The 11,375-nt window shown below is 40.1% G+C and overlaps 1 long non-coding RNA gene across 1 annotated transcript; it reads left to right on the plus strand.

Moving 5' to 3' along the window:
• The first annotated feature begins 510 nt into the window (after positions 1 to 510).
• LOC119740140 lies at positions 511 to 1,402 on the plus strand. Its single transcript, XR_005272649.1, has 2 exons — positions 511 to 800; positions 1,053 to 1,402. It is a non-coding gene; the product is annotated as an uncharacterized LOC119740140 (long non-coding RNA).
• Positions 1,403 to 11,375: the final 9,973 nt, after the last annotated feature.

Consider the following 11,375-nt stretch of genomic DNA (forward strand, 5'->3'; position numbering starts at 1 on the left):
ATGAAGTACCAACACAACATACTTAACAGTCTCTCAATAGACGTGTGGTCGGTAAGGATTCTGTGTTAAATGGGTGATTGATCCGTCGATGTACTTCAAAGAAGATTCAGCTGTCACAGTCGCACTCTCATTCACTGAATGGCTAACAACCTAATTGTAGTAGAAGGTATGGGGGGGTACGAGACCAACCCCAATAATTTGCCCCCCTCTCTCCCCCCTTGGCCACGCCCCCACCCCCACCCCCTCCTAATGATCTCTGCCCCCACCCCACCCGCCCCTCCCAATGATCTCCCTCTCCCTCCCAATGATCTCTCTCTCCCAATGATCTCCCTCCCAAATATCTCTCTCAATATCTCAGTCTCGAAATAAGGCCAGGCCCTCTATATTTATATTTTTCATTTTTGAGCTTGTGTTAAATACGACTCGTACAAGTCTACTCCAACCCTGACTTGCAAAATATGAAGTGACTCAGGGTGACCATAGAGCTAGGACCCAGCTCTATGGGGTGACACACTTTTGCAGTTGGGGGTAAACATCTATTGAAATTCAATGGACCGTGATGAATTGCTTTTGTTAGTTGGGGCAGCCAGGATATGACTCATCGCAACGTCAGAAGCAAACAATGGTTGCTATTTTTAGTTCCTATATAAGCCAGATACCCTCACAGCGGATGGCCAGTCGGATTTATAAGGCGGAGTTCAGTGGTATCTAATCATATCCAGACTCGACAGCACTGTACAACTGTATAGCTTCATTTCCGAATACGAGCAGCTAAACTACCAACAGACCAACTTTCAAAGGTAATTATAATACGCTTATAACGTGTATTTTTTATACATCAGGTGTCCAATATGTCAGGGTGATTTGTGTGTAAAAGGCGAAAACCATAGGCGTCTTTACTTGTCAGCGGCCCCGAACACGTTGTAGTTGCGTCTTTTGCAATTTAGCATGCCAGATGCGAGTAAGGATGATTAGGCCCCAAATTATTATTACTGTATGTTTGTGTGTAACAACATTTACTTATTAAGGCCTATTTCTCTTTTTTTTTTCAGATGAACTTCCCATCTAGTGTTGTAGATGTCACATACGGGCAAGATTCCGTCACATTGGCAAACAGCATGGTCAACACTGTGGGTGAATGGATCGTGGCCAAATTAGGAGAGCTGACTCAGCAGTTGAAGAATGCGAAGGCACTTTTGGACGCTGGACGGCTTGATGAACTTAAACAGGTTTTATCACAAACGCCTGATTTAGTCAATCCACCTCCATTACCTATTTTAAAAATGTATATTGATGGCGAAGATGAGATTGACGAGATGGAGGTGGATCAGCCCGACATTCCTGTAATTAGAAAGACTGTTGATCCAAAAGAAATTTATCATGAAATTAAGGAAAATTATAACAGGCAACAGGGAGGTAATGACAGGGTTGTCCCTAGCGTAACCGTAGTTGATATGGAAAGGAGTTTATCTGATTTGGAGGGGTGTGTAAAGTCATGTAGTAAAATTTATAACATGTCTGAAAATGGGACTCTCAGAAATGCAGCTAATATGGGACACTGGTTGGAAATATCATTTAAAACCTTTCGGCGGGATAAGAAAAGAGGGAAGGTAATTTCAGCAAACTTCAACACTTGGTTGAAAAACAATTGTAAGATAAAAAAAAACTTGGGCAAAAACACACAGAGACTTCTACGACCTCGTCAAGAAGTACCCGCAATTACTGCACTGTTGCCTACCCTTAACGTTCTTCAGAAAAAATAAAAAGCATATTGTAAACTATTTTACAAGTAATTTAGAAGTAGGATCAAAATGGACACATGCTGTGCTTTGCAACTGTGGCCAGTGTGGACCTTGAGTAAAAACCTGTTGATATATGACAAACCAAACAGCTATTTAAATGAGCTAATTTGAATGACAACGAAAAAGCCACTCAGAGTGGCTTTTTACTGTATATATTATAACAAACCAAACAGCTATTTAAATGAGCTACTTTGAATAACAACGAAAAAGCCACTCGGAGTGGCTTTTTACTGTATATATTAAGATGTATGAAAAGCTATTTAAATGAGCTACTTTGAATAACAACGAAAAAGCCACTCGGAGTGGTTTTTTACTGTATATATTAAGATGTATGAAAAGCTATTTAAATGAGCTAATATGAATGACAACGAAAAAGCCACTCAGAGTGGCTTTTTACTGTTTATATTAAGATGTATGAAAAGCTATTTAAAAGAGCTAATATGAATGACAACGAAAAAGCCACTCAGAGTGGCTTTTTACTGTATATATTAAGATGTATGAAAAGCTATTTAAAAGAGCTAATTTGAATGACAACGAAAAAGCCACTCGGAGTGGCTTTTTACTGTATATATTAAGATGTCAGAAAAGCTTTTTAAATGAGTTAATTTGAATGACAACGAAAAAGCCACTCAGAGTGGCTTTTTACTGTATATATTAAGATGTATGAAAAGCTATTTAAATGAGTTAATTTGAATAACAACGAAAAAGCCACTCGGAGTGGCTTTTTACTGTATAAATTATAATATATGAATATCAAATAAAGAGAACGTATGAATGATAGTTTTATCGAGTCCAAGTTCAATTATAATACAAAATCAATAGAGGGCGCTAATGGATATCAAAATAATATAAACAGAGGGTGGTATAATAAATGATCGATTTATCGAGTTCTAATCTTTTCTGCCAGAGTCGTGTCGCCGCCTAATATTTTATTAATCGTTTCTTTGATTCTAGCGATCTGACTTTTGAGCCCTCGTTCGTTGGCTTTTGCGGCTTCTAATCTGGCGGATCTTTCAACGTTCAAGTCGCTCAATTTATCGTTTAACTCTCGTCGACCCTCTTCGCTGTGAGATTCGTCGAGTTCTTGCCTCGTGGCTGCAATCTCTCGGTCTAGTTCTGTGAGACGCGCTAAATTAAGTTCTAGGTTACCTCTCAACGTCTGAAGAGTTTTGTCTAAACCCTGGAGTTCTCTGTAATTCAATCCTTCCGTTTGAGCGCCGGTGTCTTGTTCTAAATCGTCTATAATCTCGATTACCTCATCGGTGACTCTGGGTAGTTCTGTCATGGGGATACTCTCGGGTTGTATCGATCGCAGTTGTTGACTTTGATCGTCACTGAGTGTCTTACGTTCGTAATGCGTAAAGCCTAATTCCTTTCTAATAAAATCTCTACCGTTTAAACCCATCTTTCTTATATTTAACTCTATAGTCCTCAGAGACAAGAATCTGTCTGGTTTTCTTTGATCCGTTAACCTTAGTAAGCCTTTACCAGTGTCATAAAATAAACCGTTTTTTTTTAGAATAAATTTTTCGTATCTCGGAGATATTGGTTTTTCGTATATGTTATAGGTATCGTAAAACTCATCAACGCGCCCATTAGTGACCATGCTTCTTCCTTGATCTAAAACGTCATCTATGTCGGTAGTGAGGATTGGTGGTGCAGGAGTATCAAAGTTGTCGTCCAGATTGGTCTCTGCTACATCATCATCGTCATCGTAATCGTAATCATCAACGGGCTCAAAGTCAAATCCTCCTTCAGCCATTTATTTAATAAACCTATTTAAATTATACCGTTTTCATTATACTGCCCGGTAGTATACCCTGGGCCACCAACCAATTTTGCGTGGCCAGAGCTCCACTTATAATACCCGTCAATTTACCCGCATCTTCTACGCTTAGTTTACCTAAATCCGGCGCTTTCATTTTGAGTAGTTTATTTCCTACCATGGCGTATCCCATCGAAAGACCCGATATGACGGCTCCGTGATAAATCGTATTAGCTATTCCGTTGGTGTCAAAGTTACTCATCGTTTTTAATATAACAATTTTTAAATTGCTGTTTATTCCATGTCTAGCGTTTTGGGGGCGCTGGGTGTAGTGGGTTGCGTGACTACCGGCACTGGCTGTACTACCGGCGCAGTCACCTTACTTTTTAGTACCAGCAGCCCCACTCCTATTATGGACGCTATTGCACCCCACATCGCCCAAGAGTTGTAGTCTGGTGAGCTCGTAGCTTCGTCCGATGTTACGTTCATTTTTGCTAATTTTAATTTCATCTGTCTATTGTGCTCGGCTAAAGCTTTACCCTGCTGAATTCGTTTAGGATTTTTAGTCTTGGTCACTCTCGTTACCGTCGGTGATGACGTTGTTTTTATCGGTTGAGGCGTCTCTGTCTCTGCTGGTTGAGCTGTGATCGCTGTTTTCTGATCTTCCATTTATTATATTAGGTTTATTAAATTTCAAATGTTTTGTTGTGATTATCGTAGCAACTAGGGGTGATATTAAAGTTCCGTACTTGTAACAAACGTCGCTCAACATACCAGCCATACTCGCGCTGATAATAGGATCGGAACTCAAGTCGTTGGTGAGTTCTTCTTCAGAATCTATAGTGACGTTATATCCTAAAACTTGTACGGGTGTAACCACAGCTAACACTCTCGAAAATAGACTTAAAGTGTATTTACCAACGGTTTTAACAATTTCATTTCCAAATTTAGTTTCGTACAAATGATACAGCTTTTCGAGTTCTTTACTGTCAAAGAGCTTCGATATGTTTAACGGTGTATTCCTTTCCCAAGTACTTTCTAGAGTTTCCGGCTGCTACGACACCGCACAAACGATCTTTATGTTCTGCGTTGTGATCTTGTTCGTTTGTTAAAGCAAGTTTTAGGTCTTCCATTTAATTAGAAACGAATTTAATTTTGTTGTAGCTTTTGCAACTTTGTTACAAAGGCAAAGGTACTCGTAGGTGTAAAACGATAAATTAATCGATATGACGATAATAGCCAAAAACTGCAAATACTCGAATATTGCTATCATTTACTAACAGCAAAATATAATTTTGTTGACGTTTGTTGATTAACAAATTGTAATACCTGTGTAGCTTGTTGAATAGGTTATTACTCAGCTAGGTTATTTTAGTTAAGCAGCTAGGTTATTTTAGTTAAGCAGCTAGGTCATATTTGTTGATGAGCTAGGTCCTATTTGTTGATGAGCTATGTTATTGACCTACTCAAGTAGCTCGTAACTAACTGGAGGTTCGGTGTATACGACCAATTTACTATATTTCACATCTCTTAAACGTCGTTTTATATAATCTCGTTCTTCAATGGGTACGACGTCATTTTCGTCTAACGCTTGATCAAACGATGTTTTATCTTTGCAGTAAAATAACGCCAACCAAGCCGTGTTTTCTTTATAATCTTTTAAAACGCTGTTGTACTTTTGGGTCAGTAACCAACAGCTGTGATTTATGTGTCTTCCGCTAAACGCCATCTTGCTTAGCGCGCACGTCTTTTTACGATATTTAATCTCTTGATCCGAAGAGCAATCGTCCACGATAAACAGCGTGGCAACACCTTCGAATATTTTCCTGTAAAAATCGATCGCTTCGTTGAGCGTCATCTTGTACAATTCCGGATCGCAGAGGTATACCTCGGGATCTGCTTGAATCCACTTTCTTTCGATGTACGTTTTGTTTTTAAATATGGTAGGGCAAATGATGACTATCGCTTCAAATGTATTTTTATAGTCTGACTCTAACAGATCCAAAATCCATTTGGTTTTGCCCGAATTTGTTTTGCCGACGATTAAAGCGCAATGCGGTTGTGTCATTTTAACTTAACAGAGATTTAAAATTCCCGTCTTCCAAGTTCAATTGAGCATCCATGACCAAAAATACGTACATCGTGAGGTCACCTTGACTTTCGGCTTCTCTGTTAAATTGAATGTTGATGCCTCCTCCGTCTCCGAGTTTCCTACCGGATCCGTGAGCGGAGTTGTCGTCGTTACTTCTAAAATCGAGCCACAGACCGTACTTGTCTTTTAGGTAGTCTCCGAGGTCAAAACCCGTCAAATTCAAGTCTTTAGCTACTCCGCGCCCGCTTTCGGTATCGCTGTCTCCAAAGAACTTGTTGATTTCATTCCAGTGTTGATACTGAAACATGCCTTGACTGTAGAGTTGATTGGGTTTACCTTCTACAGTCACCGATGTTTTGGTTATTTTTGGATTGTAAAATCGCTGCGGATTTTTGACCGCGGGATCTTTAAACAAAAACAAAATACCCTTGAGACTCCTGATGGGTTGATTGACGCTGACGTTCCAAAGCGTGTCCGATTTGTTGACGGATCTAACTTCTAGCGAGTGGATTTTATCAAACAGATATTGCATTAACCCCTTGTGTTTATTCCTGATGGTGATAGCTAGGTCTCTGTTGGTCACCACTTCGTATTCGAGAGACAAGTCTGAGATAGAATACATCGCCGCCGTATCTGAACTGTTGACTACTTTTTCGTGATCGTTAAACTTTATCTCGTACGTCAGAGGTTGGTTTAAACCACTGGGGTAAAAAGGGTGATGCGAAGTCAGTATGTCAATGTCTAGGGGAATACAATATCTGTTACCATAGGCATCCGCGATAGCTTGATCTTTACCGCTGTTGGCGCCCGCGTTAGCATCTCCAGCCCCAATTCTTAGTTTAGACACGTTTTCTTTTTCTATGCCCGAGTACGCCATGTTTCGAGTTGTCGAGCTGTTGATCCAATTGTCTTTAAAGTTGTGATACACATCGGCGTGACGATAACTTACGATTTCGTGACCTTGAAGCCTGACGCTGATTTCGCTGACTAAATTTCTGGCCAAATTACCAAAAATGGTTCTATTGCCGTCGCTTCCACCTTCGAGTTCTAAACTAAAAGCTAGTTTACAAGTGCCGGGTACGATCACGTCGTCTACGCCCAATTGAGGAAACTTAACTCTCAGCGTTTGCCCCGCCGATATACTACTGGGATTGTGGGTAATGACCACCTCTTTTCTCTCGCCCTTGATAGATCTGGGTATTTTTAATAGCCTGCTGGGATTGAGCTTTTTTCCATACGCATTCATTTTATTTATACGAGTTTTAAATTTAAAGATATCTGTAAGCCAAGAAACCCACCAAAAGCGTTCCCCCCGCGATAAACGCCAGTTCTCTTTCTATTTGTTGGTCGCTAGGCTCGTAAAAATCTTCGAGTTTGGGTTCGCGTTGCAGTCCTACGGGTAGTTCGGTAGATTGACCACTCACCTCGTTGTAGTAACGCAACGCTCGGTCTACGTTGGAAAATGTTTCTTTAGAGGCATTTTGTTTTCTGATACGTTCGTTGAGAAAATCTAGATATTTCGTTCGTTCTCGTTGCCACTTATCTTTGGCGGCTGAGAGTTGTTCTATCGCTAAATCGTGTCTCTTACGCTCCTCGTCGACACCACTCTGTTTCAGATTTGAAAAGAAAAAGTTTGAACCCGTAAAAGCTAAAGCGTTGACGATTGCGCCTCCTAACATCATAGCAACGCTAGCCATATTATTATAAACGTCTTTTATATTAAATAATATGCAAACATTATCTAAACTGTATTATAGCCCGAGTGGTTATTGGAGAGGTGAAAGCGCCGTCGACCATTTACACGATAAAACAAAAATCGATAAAAAGGTAATCAGAGATTGGCTTAAAAAACAAGCGATCTGGCAAATTTATCTACCGGGTCCCGCGTATGTACCCAGACCTATGAGTACATCGCAAGAGTTTGAAACACCAAACGATTTTCACCAAATGGATGTGCTATACCTACCCTGGGATAAAGTAAAACGCAAGACTTATAAATACGCTTTGACGGTTGTCGACGTAGCGAGTCGATACCACGAAGCAGAACCTTTGGTTTCTAAAACGGCGGATTCCACCCAAGATGCTATCGTCAAGATTTACGCGAGATCTCCTTTGAGTTACCCTAAAACGTTGAGAGTAGATGCCGGTACCGAATTTAAAGGCGCATTTAAAAAATGGATGACCTCAAAAAACGTCGAGATTATCGTCGGCGAACCCGGAAACCACCGATCGCAGGGTATCGTAGAAAGATTTAATCGAACGCTAGCCGAGAGACTGTTTGGTCATCAGTACGCTCAAGAAATGTTAAATCCCGAGAGTAGAAACACGCAATGGGTCGAGCGATTACCCAGCGTGATCAAGGCAATAAATGACGAAACGACGAGATTAATAGCTAAAGCACCGTCAGAGGCGGTTAAACTAGAACAGGTCCGGCAATCGCCGGCTAACCCCGTTAAAACAAAAGAGCAACAATTACCGCAAGACGCCATGGTTAGATATTTATATTACCCGGGCGAGCAAGAGGGTGGAACTTCGAGAAGAGCCACGGATCCCATTTGGAGCGTAGACATCTTCAACGTGGAAAAAAGAACGAGTCAATTTAAAATGATTAACGGTAAAAAAGTCACGACGGGTCCTACTCTTTATTACCTTCAAAACGGCCCAAAAAGGAGTTTTGTGAGACAAGAGCTTCAAGTCGTACCCGAGGACACGCAATTACCGCCGTAGTGACCAAAAGCCAGCGTGTGTATACCGTCCGGTAAAATGTACCTCTTTGTGTCCAACGGGCTCAACGATAGTTTATTTTGAGATACGGTGACAAGAATATGGTTTTCCGATCTAATGTGAGTCATGGTTTCATAATGAGATTTCTTGTTTAAGATGCAGTCGTAATAGTGTCGGTGTTTTAATTTCTTAGAGGTAACCGATTTTGTGACACCCTTGGCTTTTTTCAGGTTGATGTCAGCGGTTAAAATGGAGTACATTTTAGGTCTTATACAAACAACTTCTTTGACTATTTTACCTCCAAACTCGTCTTTAAATTTACCGATCACTTTCTTATTGGTTGGGTCGTACAAAGGATGATCCGTCGGATAATTCGAAAGGTCGTATTGTTGCCCGTTTTGATGCATATCTTTGTACACGTCGTCAGTGTGCACTACGAGTACCAAACTGTCCGTATCTGTGTACATCAACCTGATTTTCTCTTTGTACTTGTCTTTCAAATGGTTGTAATAAAAATCATACATCAGCGTCTTAGAGAGATCCAAGATACTCACTCCGCAATAGATTGGTTTGTTTAACACGGTTTTAGTCTTGTACTTTTCGACAAATGACAATTTGCATTCTGAAAATGACGTCGTCGTTTTGTAGCTCGGTTTCTGTATAATTTTTTGGTATTTATCTCGATCGTCATCGTTATTGTCTCTGAGCAGGTAACCGTCAATCCGGTTTCTGACGTTTTCCATCGTCTTACCAAACACGCTGTTATTCATCAGTTTAAAAAAGTCTTTCTCAAAATCAGAGGTCGCTTTTGTTCTGAGTTGCGTGTTTTTGTCTATGTAAGATGCCATCCAAGGAGCTTGTTTAAATTGCAGCACTCGATGTACCTTTTTAAGTTTCAAGCCGAGTTTGAGATACAACTGCAACGTGACGTAGTGCAAAACATATTTTTGTTTAGGATTAAGGGTACACGTTAATTTTTGCACGTTGCTACTAGGTTCGGTATCCAATAACTCGTTTTGATAATCAGACATCCATTCTTTTGGTATGACGATATTTTCTGGCGCTAGGGGATAATCGTTGTGCAGGTCGTGGAGATTATCCGGGTAATCGAGGTCTACTTCAAAGCAGTAACCGGTGTTTGACGTTTTCCTGAGAGATAATATCTTAGACTCGGTAAACGTTTTTGTAGACGCCCATTTAAAGTCTTTGTACGGCAGGTATTGACTCATGGCCCAACCGTACAGATTGTTTGCATCGAGGTAGGTGATGTAACTCGACGGCTCATTTGGATTATGGTCGGGTAGGTATTTATTATTGGCTTTGTGGTATCTCATACCACCCACGCTCGAGATGCCACCTCTTTTTGCTTTTTCAAAAAATAAATGTTTGTCTACGTCTTGCAATAGTTCGAGTTTAATTTCCGAGTGTTTTAACAAGGCATCCCACGACAATCCTGGTGCTGTATAGTAATTAGCCGGATCTAACGCGTAGTTTGTAATGCACGTTTTCCTAAAATTTTCAAATACGCATGCCAGTAATAACGTATCGGTAGTGACGTACAAATCGTGATATTCCCCCATGTTTTTAACTTTAAACTCGTTCCACGTCAGTTTAGCTCTGTCATAGTCCTCTCGCGATATATTTTCGTCTTTTAGGCTGCTGTAAAATTGTTCGATGGGGGGTAGGCTGGTCTCTTGAAATCTGTCAAACGAGTCCATGTATTCATACGGATAAACTCCTTTTTGTAACAACGAGTCGATATTTTGACGATTAAAATGTTCTCTGAGCAGTTTAAACGACTCTCTCGGACAAGCTTTACATAATCTATCCAACGAAGACGCCATAAAATTAAACGAGTCTATAAATCGCATATTTCCGATCGAAAACGAAATATACTTTTCCGAATTTCTAGCGATAACTTGTATTTCCTTTTCGTCATCGTACTCTGAAATACTCTGCATGATCAAGTGAGCGTCGTAATTTTGCAGATTGTGAAAGACGACCGGTATGGGGGTAAACCCTGGTTTAACTTGTAATTTTAGATTGCAGTAGGCGTGCGCGGCACCTCTATATCTACCCGTGACGTGGCAGTGATCTCTCACCTTTCTAAATTTGTTGATCTTCTTTTTGCATTCGAGGCATTTAGACTCGGTAAATCCATTTTTGTTTTCGTACTGATGTTCTTGTATTTGTTTTTCTGTTTTTGGTTTTTTGGGTTTCTGGCACTGACAGTTGCTCGAGTAATTGGGATAAATTGGTTTCTCGCAAATCCAACACGTGTTTGTTTTATCATGATGTTCTTTAGCTCGCTCGTTAAATTTTAGGGGTTGGGGTTTTTTAAATATGCAATTTATGTCGCTTTGTATTTTTAACATTTTATTTACAAACTTTGATACAGCATCTTTACCTCTATAAGTCTCTTGATACGCATTGGTGCCGTCGCATCTAACTACTACCAACGAGTAACCGCTAGCTTTGTGAATGTTTGTCTTTTGCGTGTTGTTCTTTTTATCGTCCGAGTTTTTTTCTAATATCGATTCAAAGTCGGCGTAAACTACAAACGGTGCTTTTTGTTTAAACCTGTAGTTTTTAAATTCTAATGTTGGCACATCGTTTTCGTCAACTATCCACTCGTTATTTACATATTTTCGCTTAGCGGTAGGAAATACAATCTTTGACGGATGTGTATCTATACCGTTACAATCGGCCATGTGTCTATCTAATTTTACTTGCGTTCTATAATGACTCAGGCACCTTCGACAAAAATATTTCTTACTTTTATCTTTTGTAACGTTGTGAATCAATCTCGAAAAGTTATTTATCCAGCAGTAGTGATGCTTGTCGCCCTCAGAAAACAAAAACAGATCGATAGGTCGTGACTCTGGTTTGTAGTTTTTAGACACGTATAACGGATATATTTCCCCCTCATAACCGTATACGTTTATCGTTAAATTATTTTGTCTTTCTATCTTTGGTATCTGGTCGATCGGTG

This window comes from Patiria miniata, unplaced genomic scaffold (assembly GCF_015706575.1).
Source record: "Patiria miniata isolate m_02_andy unplaced genomic scaffold, ASM1570657v1 HiC_scaffold_4, whole genome shotgun sequence".
NCBI lineage: Eukaryota > Metazoa > Echinodermata > Asteroidea > Valvatida > Asterinidae > Patiria > Patiria miniata.